Raw genomic sequence first — 13,995 nt, 5'->3', positions numbered from 1 at the left:
ATGCAGCACGGAACCCATCCATTCTACTATATATAATACTATACATAATATCTTATTGAGATGGGACTCGACCAACTAGTAACTAACTATACCAGACTTGATAACTGTCTGGATCTCATTTGCAATCAAATAAAAGCAGAATGCCTGAACTACTACAGCAAACAAAAGGAAAACCTCCTACGCAACAAATTGTCAACAATAAACTCAAAGACTCTAGACCTATCCCACTTCTCAAAGCACCCAACAACAAAGAATACCACGATGATTCATCCAAAGCCAACTTCTTCAACTCTTTTTTTGGCTCTGTTTTTGTTAACAGCAATGGCTCATCCCCTAATTTCATCAATTGCACCTCAAACTCCCTCAACGACCTAACCCAAGTAGACTTCACTGAAGACCGAGTTGAAAAAGCATTATGTGACCTTAAACCTTCTTTATCAATCGGACCAGATGGTCTTTGTGCTTACTTCCTAAAAAAGCTCTCTTCTGCCATAGCTAAACCACTAAGCATAATTTTTGAAAAATCCTTCAGAACCAGCACACTTCCTAAGCTATGGTTGAAAGCAATGGTCATCCCCATCTTCAAAAAAGGAGACCCCTCTCTTGTCGATAACTACAGACCAATTTCACTATGCTGCGTCCCACGCAAAGTCATGGAATCAATTATAAACCAATCAATTACTCTCCATCTAGAAACTAACAACTTGCTATCTAACAAACAATTTGGTTTCAGAAAAAAACTATCCTGCAACCAGCAGCTCCTCCACTGCAAAAATATATGGACAACTCATCTAGATCAAGGGAAATCTATAGATGCAATTTATATTGACTTCTGCAAAGCCTTTGATTCAGTGGTCCACGACAAACTACTCCTAAAACTCAAATCCTATGGCATCTCAGGATCCCTCCACAGCTGGATTACAGCATTCCTGTTAAACAGACAACAAGCGGTCAAAATAGGAAGCACCATATCCACCCCAGTCCCAGTTAAAAGCGGTGTTCCCCAAGATAGTGTACTGGGACCAACGCTCTTCATTCTCTACATCAATGACCTTTGCGATTACATCACAAGCAACTGTGTCCTCTTCGCCGACAATGTAAAACTCTTCAACACCACCGATAACACAACTACTCTCCAAAAAGACCTGAACTCTGTTTCTGAGTGGTCTAACACAGTGTTTCCCAAACAGTGTGCCGAGGTGTGCCGCGAAGAAAAAAGCTCAGCTTCTGGTCTCGCAGCTTTTTGCGAAGATCAAAAAGTTGTGAGACCGGAACCTGAGCTTCATTATTTGTGCCTTCCAAGTTTTCCGGCAGCTGCAGCGCCCCGCCCGGCTGGAGCTTTCCTGGAGACGGCAGCAGGTGAGCTTTGGGGCCTGGTGGGAGGGCGGCGGCAGCAGGAGGGCGGCGCGCAGCGGGAGAGTGACGGCGGTGGCAGCGGGCAGTAGCCGTGTGGCGGCGCCAGGGTGGTCAGCTGTGAGGCGGAGCTCCGGAACGGAGGCTCCGACCGGCAGCGGCTGGACATGTTGCTGTAGCCGTTCCTTAGGGAAAATGCGTGCGCGCTAATTCCACGGGAATGGGCGGCAAGGAGCGCTGGAGAAGAAGGCGCAAAAGGGGACGGCGGATGGGATGGTGCAGGTGTGAGGAAGATTCCCCGCCCTGCAAGAGGGACAGCGTGATGCTGTGGGAGCAGCAGACCAACTCGTCGGTCGGTTGCTCCAATCCTTTTCTCCCTACGGCGGAGAGAGAAAAGGTCTCCGGAGGAGAAGGTGGTGAGGAGCGGGGTCCAGACCCCGCTCTTCTTCCCCCTTCCCCCTTGTCCAGCAGACTGGGCAAATGGGGGTGCCGTACCGCGGTGGACCGCAGAAGGGGCTCATTCCCCCCCATCCCCAATTGCTTGCGCGCAACGTCTGGCGTGCTCACCTAAGCAGGAGAGCCGCCGGGTTCTTGCAAATGCAGTTTGGCAACAGTTCAACTAACTGGACCGGTTTTCCAAACCAACCAGTTAGCCTTTGGGAGCCGCCGGTGGTCGGCCCATCGGCATTCCCTGCCCGGTTGCCCGCCCTTAGTTACCTGCGCGCCGTGGACTCCCTTAGGAGCGCACAAGAAGAGTGGGGGGAAACAAATAAAAAGCGGGAGAGCGCGAATAAAGCAAGAGGCAGCGGGCAGTAGCCGTGGGGAGGCACCAGGGTGGTCAGCTGTGAGGCGGAGCTCCGGAACAGAGCCACCGACGGCGGCGGCTGGACATGCTGGAATTGCGTGGCTGGCACTTGCCTGCTGGCTGGGCTGGGACGGAGGCTCCAGCCCCATGTCCATGCCCAGCGCAACGCCAGCATGTACGGCGTCTAGCAACATGTCTAGCCGCCACCGTCGGTGCCTCGGTTCCGGAGCTCCGCCTCACCGCTGATCACCCTGCTGCCGCTGCTGAGAGAAAAAGAGAGGGAGAGAGGGGGGAGAAAAAGAGATAGCAAAAGAGGGAGGGAGAGAGGGAGAGAGGGAGAGAGGGGGTTAGCAAGAGAGGGAGAGAGAGAAAGAGAGAGGGGGGATAGCAACAGAGGGAGAGAGAGAAAGAGAGAGGGAGAGAGGGGCAGAGAAAGAGAGAGCAAGAGAGGGAGAGAGAGAAAGAGAGAGGGAGAGAGGGGGTTAGCAAGAGAGGGACAGAGAGAAAGAGAGAGGGGGGATAGCAACAGAGGGAGAGAGAAAGAGAGAGGGAGAGAGGGGGGAGAGAAAGAAAGAAAGAGATAGCAAGAGAGGGAGAGAGAGAAAGAGAGAGGGAGAGAGGGGGGGAGAAAGAGAGAAAGAGATAGCAAGAGAGGGAGAGAGAGAAAGAGAGAGGGAGAGGGGGGAGAGAAAGAGATAGCAAGAGAGGGAGAGAGAGAAAGAGGGAGAGAGAGAAATAGAGCGAAAGGGCGGAAGAGAGATATTTTTTTGTCCAAACTTTTTTTGCCCCCCCCCAACGCTCAATGTTCCTCAGGATTTTGTAAATGTAAATAATGTGCCGCGGCTCAAAAAAGGTTGGGAAACGCTGGTCTAACACATGGCAACTTGAAATCTCAACTAGCAAATGCTCTGTCCTACACATTGGGAAAAAGAATCTGAATTCCAAATACGAACTGAATAATCAAATTACAGTGATCCCCCGATTATCGCGAGGGTTCCGTTCCAAGACCCCTCGCGATAATCGATTTTTCGGGATGTAGTGGTGCGGAAGTAAAAACACCATCTGCGCATGCGCACCCCTTTTTCCATGGCCGCGCATGCGCAGATGGTGTTTTTACTTCCGCACCTGGGAAGACCCAGCAGCTGAGGAGCCGCCTGCCTGCCCGCTTGTCTGCCGCTTTTCAGCTTGTCCGCCGCTTGTCCACTTGTCCGGCCGCCGCTTTTCTGCCCGCCGCTTTTCCGCTTGTCCGGCCGCCGCTTTTCCACCCGCCGCTTGTCCGCCGCTTTTCCGCTTGTCCGGCCGCCGCTTTTCTTGTCCGCCCGCCGCTTGTCCGCCGCTTGTCCGCCCGCCGCTTGTCCGCCGCTCTGGGAGTTGAAGACCCAGGGAAGGTTCCTTCGGCCGCCCACCAGCTCATCTGCTCGGCAGCGCAGTAGCAGCGAGGAGCTGAAGATGGGGTTTCCCCGTTGCCCACGCAAAGGGGAAACCCCATCTTCGGCTCCTCGCTGCTACTGCGCTGCCGAGCAGATCAGCTGGTGGGCGGCCGAAGGAACCTTCCCTGGGTGCCGCCCGCCGCTCGAGAGCAAGAGGGGGAGAGATAGAGAAAGAGAGAGAAGGAAAGAAAGAGATGAGAGAGGGAGGAAGAGAGTGTGAGAGAGGAAGAAGCAAGATAGAGAAAGAGAGAGAGAAAGAAAGATGAGAAAGGAAGGGAGTGACATCATCGGGTGGAAAAATCGCGATATAGCGTTTCGCAAAGATCGAGATCGCGAAACTCGGGGGATCACTGTATCACAGATAATCCCCACTTGGTTAAAGACCTCGGTATACTAACAGCAAAAGATTTAAGTGCCAAAGCCCACTGCAACACCATAGCCAAGAAGGCTTCAAGAGTTGTAAACCTAATCCTACGTAGCTTCTGCTCTGGCAATCTCACACTACTTACCAGAGCTTACAAAACTTTTGCCAGACTCATCCCCGAATACAGCTCATCCGTTTGGAACCCATATCGCATCTCAGACATCAACACCCTTGAAAATGTCCAAAGAGACTTCACCAGAAGAGCCCTTCACTCCTCCACTCGAAACAGAATACCCTACGAGACTAGACTTTCAATCCTGGGCCTGGAAAGCCTAGAACTAAGACGCCTTAAACAAGATCTAAGTATTGCCCACAAGATCATATGCTGCAACATCCTGCCTGTCGGCGACTACTTCAGCTTCAACCACAACAATACAAGAGCACACAACAGATTTAAACTTAATATTAACCGCTCCAAACTTGAGTGTAAAAAATATGACTTCAGTAACCGAGTTGTCGAAGCGTGGAACTCATTACCGAACTCCATAGTGTCATCCCCAAACCCCCAACAATTTATCCTTAGAGTATCTATGGTTGACCTATCCAGATTCCTAAGAGGTCAGTAAGGGGCGAGTACAAGTGCACTAGAATGCCTTCCGTCCCCTGTCCTATTGCTCTCCTATATCTCCTATACCTTTCTTCTATTCCTATATCTCTTCTTCTAATCTTTCATTGATATGTTCTATTACTATATCTTCTTTTCTATTTTTTCTTAGATATATTTTACTATGAGTATCTCCTCTATAACCTTCATCATGCATTTTACTATGTGTGTATAGATAGATAGATAGATAGATAGATAGATAGATAGATAGATAGATAGATAGATAGATAGATATACCCACTAAAACCCTCATTGTGTATCAAACAAAATAAAAATAAAATAAAATAAATAAATGTGCATTCTGCAAGACTTCCAAAGGACTGTTTCAGTAGGCAGATTCCAATCTCAAATCCTCCAGGAATAGGATTAGTTCTGTTTTCCAAACTAAAAAAAACTTTTAAAAGTATAAAAATATATAATTTTTAAAAAGGTGCCCCAAACTAGGAGAAAAGCATTCTATGAAATGATTCCAGACAGCAGGAAAACTTTAAGATTGAAAGAAGAAAGGGAGAGGAATCATCAACTCCACACATGTAAGGCTGGGGAAGGAAGGAATGGAGAAGAAACTATACATGTCAAAATGTCAACACTACTTTAAAAGGTGAAGAGGGCTAGCTTCAGGTAATAGAAATTCACATTAATTATTTCCTATTTTCTATGGAGTCTCCCAGATTCTCTATTATTGGAAATGATAAGGGTATAAGAATTAGCTCCAAGAAATATTTTCTGAAGGATTCACTTATTTATTATTATTTTATTTATTATTTGGATTTGTATGCCGCCCCTCTCCGAAGACTCGGGGCGGCTCACAACAAGTGAAAAACAATCCAATACTTGCTAAAAGTTGTGTTGGTGTATCACTACTTTAAATGCTTAAGAAACCAAGAAGGGTCTCATTCATCCTGAGATTGTATCTCTATTTGGACAATGTAGGGCATTATAAGGCTATATAAAATTATAAAGGTGAATTCCTGAAGTTTAATGCAATCCTTCTGCTGCTTCCATGTCTAGTCCAAACTTTAATCTGCTTGAATGAACACAATTTTTGGCTTTGTGGTTAACCAAAAATAAGTCATTATCAGTACATATTTCTGGTAATAGCTGATGGCTAGATTCTATGTCTCTCCACATTCAGATAGCATGTTGTTATCTATCGGAAGAGCCTCCATTTGAGCATATTGGTTTTACATTTAGGCACTCTCTCAACCTATTCAGGGTCTTCCAAGTACAATTTAATGTACAATTTAATGCAATGTTATTAGAATATCAAATTCAATTATAATTAAATATAATTAATGAAGAAATTGTGATATATTAGTTTATGACACAGTGATTCATAAATAAAGATATCTGTAATTTATGGTAAATTACCTCATATATTTACCTCATAAATTCAGAAGAATTACTCTGTTGCAAAGAACTCAGAATGATGTGCACGTCATATTCACTTGACATTTATATTAGCTTATTGTTATAGAAGAGACATCTCAAAATAACTTCCTAAAATTATAGTTTTGGATCAAACTTAAAAAAACAAATCTAATAGCTGTAAAGTTAGAGGTCAATTGGTCAATTGATATTAGAAGTCATACATTCAAAGTGCTTGTTTACATTCAAAGGCGGAGAGGGGCGGCATATAAATCCAATAAATAAATAAATAAAATATAGTTGAGGCTTTTCAGAAAAAATATAAATTTTACCCAGATTATCTTCTGCTAAACATATCTCATCTCATGTCCAAAATTCAAGAGTCAGAGAACTTGGAATATTCTCATCTCTGTGTTTGACAGAGGCATCAGCATATTCTGAGATAGTGGAGATATTGGCTCCAATAAACCTGATATCAGAGATGTCGGACACTGAATCCGCTCCCTCTGCTCCTGTCATTAACCAATGTGTCACACAAAAGAATTAATTGTTACTGATTTACTGTAGCATGGCAAGATTTCATTCCTTGTTAATTCATTCATTTGGCAGACAATTTTTAGTCCTGTATATGAGATGAGCAGTTGAATCCAAAATAAAGGAATAATCAGGATAAATTGCATTGACAGTAGGCTCTCTTTAGTTTTGTTGACCTTATCTCAGTCACTTCAGTGTTAGTTTAGTTTGTATCCTGCATCCTCTTTCTATTGTAGCATGAATTTACATTTCTTTAGGTTTAAAAGAGTTACCTGGAGGATAATTGGGTTAAGACTCATTGGAAAACTGTCTCAGACAATTAGAATTGTCCGCAGCCAGATTTTTTGCCCATTCAATAATTACAAAAAACCTTCAGCCGTGACCATTTATTACCTTGAAATATATAGTATTTCACAGCATTTCAACAATTCTGAAACATTACATCATGTCAAAGAAATGCACCAAATTAATATTATGGTAGAATACTGAGTTATTTCTACACAGCTCTTAAAGTGCATCACTAAAATGATGTGACAATTATATAATCACATTGGCTCACTAATATTCTAATGGGTTTCAATTGGGTATAGTCTAGTATTTTATGGATATACATTATATTTCTTCTTCTACAGAAACTTTTCATGGCTTGATTTTATAATGACATTTTCAAACTTTTGATTCGGTTCAACCATGAATTTGATATCACAAGCTCTTAGCATGAAAATGAAGCCATAGCCTTATTTACTTAGAAATAAGTTCTATTAAATTGGGCTTATTCTCAACAAATGGCAATCCAGTGTTCCTTAACCTTGACTTTGTGTCCATGTGGAATTCAACTTCCAGAACTTCCCAACCAGCACATTAAAGTCCACACATCTTGAAATTGCCAAAGTTAAGGAACACTAGCCTAGTCAATTCTTGCTGAAGCTATAGAGTCATGATGATGAACCTATGGCATGAATGCCACAGGTGGCACACGCAGCCTTTTCAGAGCATGCAAGGCGTTGCCCTATGTCAGCTCCAGTGGGCATGCATGTGCTGGCCAGCTGATTTTCAGCCTTGAGGAAGGCCATTTTTGCCCTCCCCAGGCTTCAAGAGCCATGAAGCTTCCAGAATGCGAAAAACAGCCCAACGGGAAGTCAGTTTTTCCAAACTTCCCATTTGCCAATTGGGCCGTATTTTGCACTCCGGGAGCTTCAGGGAAGCCTGAGCCTGAAAAATATGGTCCAACCATGTGTGTGTGTGCGTGCACACTTCCATTTTTGCCATGCAAGAAGAGGTTCGCCATCATTACTATAGCAATTTAATCTTGATTAGTACTTGAATGGAAAATTACTTAATAATTATAGATTTGCTGGTGAGACTGGGAGTCCAAAAACCATCCTGGAATAAGGCATTGGCAAATTACCTCCCTAATTTTGCAAGAAAAACTGCTTGGAGGACAATAACCAAGTACTGATATGAATTCCATGACATCTTTTATGTCGAAGTGATAAATGAGGACAACACCAAAATATTAGCAACGTCTCAATTTTCTCTGTGATTTCCAAATACTATTCCACTTTTGAAGACAACTCATCAGACATTTCCCAAGTTTCTAAGTTTCTCAGCCAAAATAAGTAATAAGGAATGTAACCAACCTTTAACATAGATATGTTTTGTTTTCCTGAATGACCATTACACACTGGCTACTTCTATTTTTATTTCCTAAAATTACTTCTGTTGTGATCATTTTCCCATATTTATTTTCATTCTTCAAGAATGAAAATAACTCTTAGCATAAGCGTTCTTAATTCGTTGTAGAAAATAATACATAAATTATCAATATAAATTATCAATATACTCGTCAAACTATTGTTGTTGTCCTATGTTAAATGCACACAGTTCAAGATTTAATCTTATCTGTACTGTATATAGTTTTATAATATTGTGATTTTCAGTAGTCATGAAGTAGAAAAGGACAGAAATTTGTATGAGATAAACAAAATTCAAACGATAAGAAATGTACCAGTTTGTAAAGAGGATCCTTTAAAAGTCCTTTCAGTTTTCTTGGCAAGATTTTGGAAGTGATTTGCCCTTGCCTTCTTTTTAGGGTTGAAAGACAGTGACTGGCCCAAGGTCATCCACCTGGTTTCATATCTAAGGTGGGATTAGAACTCACACTTTCTTGGTTCCTCAGGTCTGTCTTAAGCACTACACCAGACTCGCTCTGGTTATTAATTATTTACATTTTTTTATAAAATCCCAAGCACTTTCTTGATCCCGATTTTAAAACAATTCGATTATTCCCCAGGTTGTTTACTGTAGTATAATGGCTAGCCCCACAAAAGTTGAAACATTTTCATTACAATTCAGTTTCAGTTTGAAATTTTTCTCCTTAGCAAGCAGTCTGAAATGATGTGAAGTCTAATCCAAAACACATCTTGTCACAGTTAAGAAATACTTCTGTACAGAATGGACATTCTAAGTTGCATTGAAAAAAACTTCCTGGCAAATGATTATCTCTAATTAGACATCCTTGTTTTTTAGAACATTTTATGCTGGTCTATAAAGTTACAAAAGGATGATTACTGAACAGCTGAAGTTTGGTTATTAATAGCCATGACATTGTAATTCAATGTATTATTTATTGAGCAGAATGCAGCTGCTTCACATTTAAGTGCATAGCTCTGCAATTTTTAGATAACACATTTCAATAAGAAGCTGTAACTTGGAATAAAGACAAAATCATTTAGATATATTGGAAAAATAAGAAGAAGGTATGTGGTATTTTTATTTAAATACAAATCTTATGCTTAGGATCTTCCTAGACCAGTCTTCTATTTTTAGATAGACTAAGTTCTTAATGATAATTATATTTAACAAATTTTCTACTGAATTTTTGAATACTGCTTTGCATTCAATAGTTTTTAATAATTTATTTTTAAATGTAAAATTTATGTTCCAGTTGAAATATGTGATACTGATCTACAAAGTTTAAAAGGATGGGCTAAAGAGTAATTGCTAGTCTATGAATTGAAGTTCCTGAATTACTTTATACTTGTAATACTTAATATTATTATTACTTAAAATACAGAAAACAAATTTATAAAATGAATAGGCAGTAACAATGGTTTTCTTTAAAACTGCAAGTGCACTAATTAGGCAATTAGGCAATTAATAGTGTTGGGTGAACCCGTTGAAGTTCGGGTTTGGCGGATTCGGCTGAACTTGCCATCGGAATTCAGGTAAGTTCGCCGAACCCGAACCCCAACACCTCTTGCCCGGCGGTAGGCAAAGCGCTGGATTGGGTGTGTCAGGCTCATCAAGCGGGCGAATAGGCTTGGGGGGCAGGATGGGCGACTATAGACCTGGAGCCTGACCTCCCCCTCCAGTGCTTCGCCTCCCGCCGGGCAAGAGAACTTGGGAGGCAGGTTCTGCCAGCCGGCTATTCAGGATCCCGGCCGGCAGCTTCAAGCGAGCGGTGGGCAGGAGGGGGAGGCGGGGAAGGCTCTTTGCGAAGCCGCCCCAGGAAGACTGAAGGGAGGTGGTTGTATCTCCCTGCCCTCTGCACTCACGCACCCTGCGAAGGTCCAGGGCACAAAGTTGGAGGAGAATCCCAGGGAGGAAAGATGCCAATGGGAGAGGAAGGGAAAGAGGAGGAAGAGGGATCTTATACAAACACACCAGGATTACACTTTTGTTCCTTGCCAGGGCTATTTTTGGTTCCCCCTGCTTGGCTGCCTTAATCCTCCGCATCGTCCTGGCTCTCCTGAAGCGAAAACACACACACAAAAAAACAAACACACTTGCTCACATCCAAAAACTGAGCCGGTCAGCAGCAGCAGCACCTGGAAGGAGTTTGTCTTTTAGTCTCCAAAGAGTTTTGCAGCCTGGCTCGGGTAAAATACTTGGGAATTCAGTTAACAGCAAGATGGTAGATATTAATGGAAGAAAACTATATTAAATTGAAGAAACAAATTAAAACTGATTTGCAAAAGTAGAAAAACTTGCAGTTGCCATTGGTGGGCAAGATTGCATTAATGATGAATATTTTACCATGATTGCTTTTCTTATTTTCAAACATACCGATTAAAGTTAATAAAACATTTTTAATGATATGAGATAAAAACTAAATTTATTTGGCAAGGAAAAAGACCAAGGATTAGTTTAAAATGTCTACAAGATGTACGAATAAGAGATTTGGACTTCCAAACTGGCATTTGTATTATCAAACGGCGGCAATGACATGGATTAAAGAATGGATAACGCTCAGAAACAAAAGACTTTTGACTTTAGAAGGGCACGATTTACAGATAGGATGGTACTCATTTGTATGGTATGGAAAACAGACTATACATAGCTACTTTCAAAGACATAGCATTAGAAATTCTTTAATTGAAACTTTGGAAAAAATTAAAAACAAACATTATTCTAGAGTACCTTATTGGACTGCACCTTTGGAAGCTCAGATACACCCCAGCAGAGTACAGTGGAATAAAATTTCAAGATATAAAGATTTAATACGACAGTCAAAAAGGTTGAAAACAATGACAGAATTAGAAAAACCAAATTGCAGGCAAGATATAACGAAGATAATGAAGAAGGTATAAATCTTGAAAAAATTAAACTAGATGAAATTTTGTTTGGCTCAGATGAGCATATGATAACAAAGTTTTATGGTTATTTTTTGTCTATTAATTTAGAATTTGAACAAGTTAAAGATACAATGATAAAGTGGATGACGAATATAGGATATTCAATAGATGGCAACAAATTTGGGAAAGAAATTATAAAATATCAATGTGAACAGCGTATAATGAGAATATATATAAGATGTTTTATAGATGGTATATGACACCAGAAAGATTAGCAAAAATAGATCAATGAAATGTTGGAAATGTAATCAGGTGCCAGGCTCTTTTTATCATATATTTATTTATTTATTTATTTATTTATTATTTAGATTTGTATGCCGCCCCTCTCCGTGAACACATATATGTTGGACATGCACAGAAGCTAAGAAATTTTGGAAATAGATTCAGCATTGAATACAGAAGATTTTGAAAAGGACTATTGAATTTAAACCAGAAATATTCTTATTAGGTATTTTACCAAAAAAAAATTAATAAAGAAATATATTTGATTATACATATTTTAACAGCAGCTAGAATAGTATATGCACAGAATTGGAAGCTGAATAAAATTCCAGATGAAAGAGAAATATTACGTAAGATTTTAGATTGTGCTGAAATGAATAGGCTTACTTTAAAACTTAAAGATAAAGAGAAGTGTGATTACTATAAGATCTGGGGAAAGTTTTATGAATGGTTGGAAACTAAAAATAATTGAGAAGTATTTTCTTTTAATTACTTTTGAAGAAATACATGAAGATTTAATTTTAATCTATTAAAGACCCGATGATGAAATAAGGATTGGTGGCAGCATTGGATATTGAGTTAAGATGTTTATGTTTTATTATAAATAGAAAAAGGGAATATAAGGGACTAGATTTCATAATATTGTTATCTGTAGATGAAATATATCTCATGTGTAGTTAATTTTAATTAACTTAGCAAAGAAGAGGATAAAAAGTACATATTGAAAGTATTATTAGCATTTTATTTTTCTCTGAATGTTTAACGTATCAAAGAAATATCATTATTATTTTAAGCATTGATTCTGTGTTTTTTATTGCTCACATTGTTTTATAGTATGTTGGAAGAAAAATAAAGAAAAAAATTATACACCCCACCCCCCCAAAAATGTATGGTTTCTTTATAGATAAGGGTCTGGATGGTGGTTAACAGGTTAAAACTCAACCCGGACAAGACTGAGTGGCTGTGGGTCCTTCCTCCTAAAGACGACTCCATCTATCCATCTTTGGCCCTGGGAGGAGAAGAAATCCCTTCCCCAGATAGGATTCACAATCTGGGTGTCCTCCTAGATCCATAGCTGAGGCTGGAACAACATCTCTAGGCTGTGGCTAGGGGGGCTTTTACGCAGGTTCATCTTGTTTTTACCAACTGCGGCCTTACCATGACCAGGAGCCGCTCTGCACAGTCACTCATGCCCTCATCACCTCTCATCTTGACTATTGCAATGCTCTCTGCACGGGGCTACCCTTCAAGAGTGTTCGGAGACTTCAGCTGGTGTAAAATGCAGCGTCATATGCAATTATGGGTGTACCTAGGTACACCCATATTACTCCATCTCTACGCGAGCTGCATTGGTTGCCAATTGGTCTCCGAGCACAATTCAAGGTGTTGGTTATTACCTTTAAAGCCCTAAATGCTTAGGGCCAGACTATTTATGGAACCGCTTCCTCCCTCCTTGCGGCCAGTAAGGACCCACAGAATCGGCCTTCTCCTCTCGCTGTCGGTTGGCAGGACCTCGGGGAAGACCCTTCTCTGTGGCCGCTCCGACCTTATGGAATCAACTGCCCCCAGAGATTCGCATTATCTCCTCCCTACCAGTTTTCTGGAAAGCTGTTAAAACCTGGCTTTTCTGGCAGGCCTGGAATTAAGGTTATTGCTGCAAGTATGGTTTTATGATACATAGAAACATAGAAACATAGAAGACTGACGGCAGAAAAAGACCTCATGGTCCATCTAGTCTGCCCTTATACTATTTCCTGTGTTTTATCTTAGGATGGATATATGTTTATCCCAGGCATGTTTAAATTCAGTTACTGTGGATTTACCAACCACGTCTGCTGGAAGTTTGTTCCAAGGATCTACTACTCTTTCAGTGAAATAATATTTTCTCACGTTGCTTTTGATCTTTCCCCCAACTAACTTCAGATTGTGTCTCCTTGTTCTTGTGTTCATTTTCCTATTAAAAACACTTCCCTCCTGAACCTTATTTAACCCTTTAACATATTTAAATGTTTCGATCATGTCCCCCCTTTTCCTTCTGTCCTCCAGACTATACAGATTGAGTTCATTAAGTCTTTCCTGATACGTTTTATGCTTAAGACCTTCCACCATTCTTGTAGCCCGTCTTTGGACCCGTTCAATTTTGTCAATATCTTTCTGTAGGTGAGGTCTCCAGAACTGAACACAGTATTCCAAATGTGGTCTCACCAGCGCTCTATATAAGGGGATCACAATCTCATGTGATTTTAGTGGTGTTTTTATTGTTTTTTATTAGTATTGTATTTATAATCTGTTGTTAATCGCTCAGAGTTCATTTGGAGAGGCATATAAATGCAATAGATAAAATAGATAAATAAATATGCTATTTTACAGTAGCAATACATACCTTTTAATATACATATACAGAAATAGTTTGTTACTTATTCAGATTACAGACATATTTTGGTATGGTTTCCTGCTAGTCATCACTAAATCATCTTCCAGTCTAAAACTATATCCTTCTTGTAGACTCCATGTGTTATGTGGAAGAATTGTGGAATTTTTACTCTCTCTGAAATATGCAATGTGAATTTTCATGTAGTATCAAAACTGTTTGTGTAATTTCTTCCGTTGAAGCCTTA

Source organism: Erythrolamprus reginae, chromosome 6 (genome assembly GCF_031021105.1).
Source record: "Erythrolamprus reginae isolate rEryReg1 chromosome 6, rEryReg1.hap1, whole genome shotgun sequence".
Taxonomy (NCBI): Eukaryota; Metazoa; Chordata; class Lepidosauria; order Squamata; family Dipsadidae; genus Erythrolamprus; species Erythrolamprus reginae.
This window is presented reverse-complemented; position numbering follows the sequence as displayed.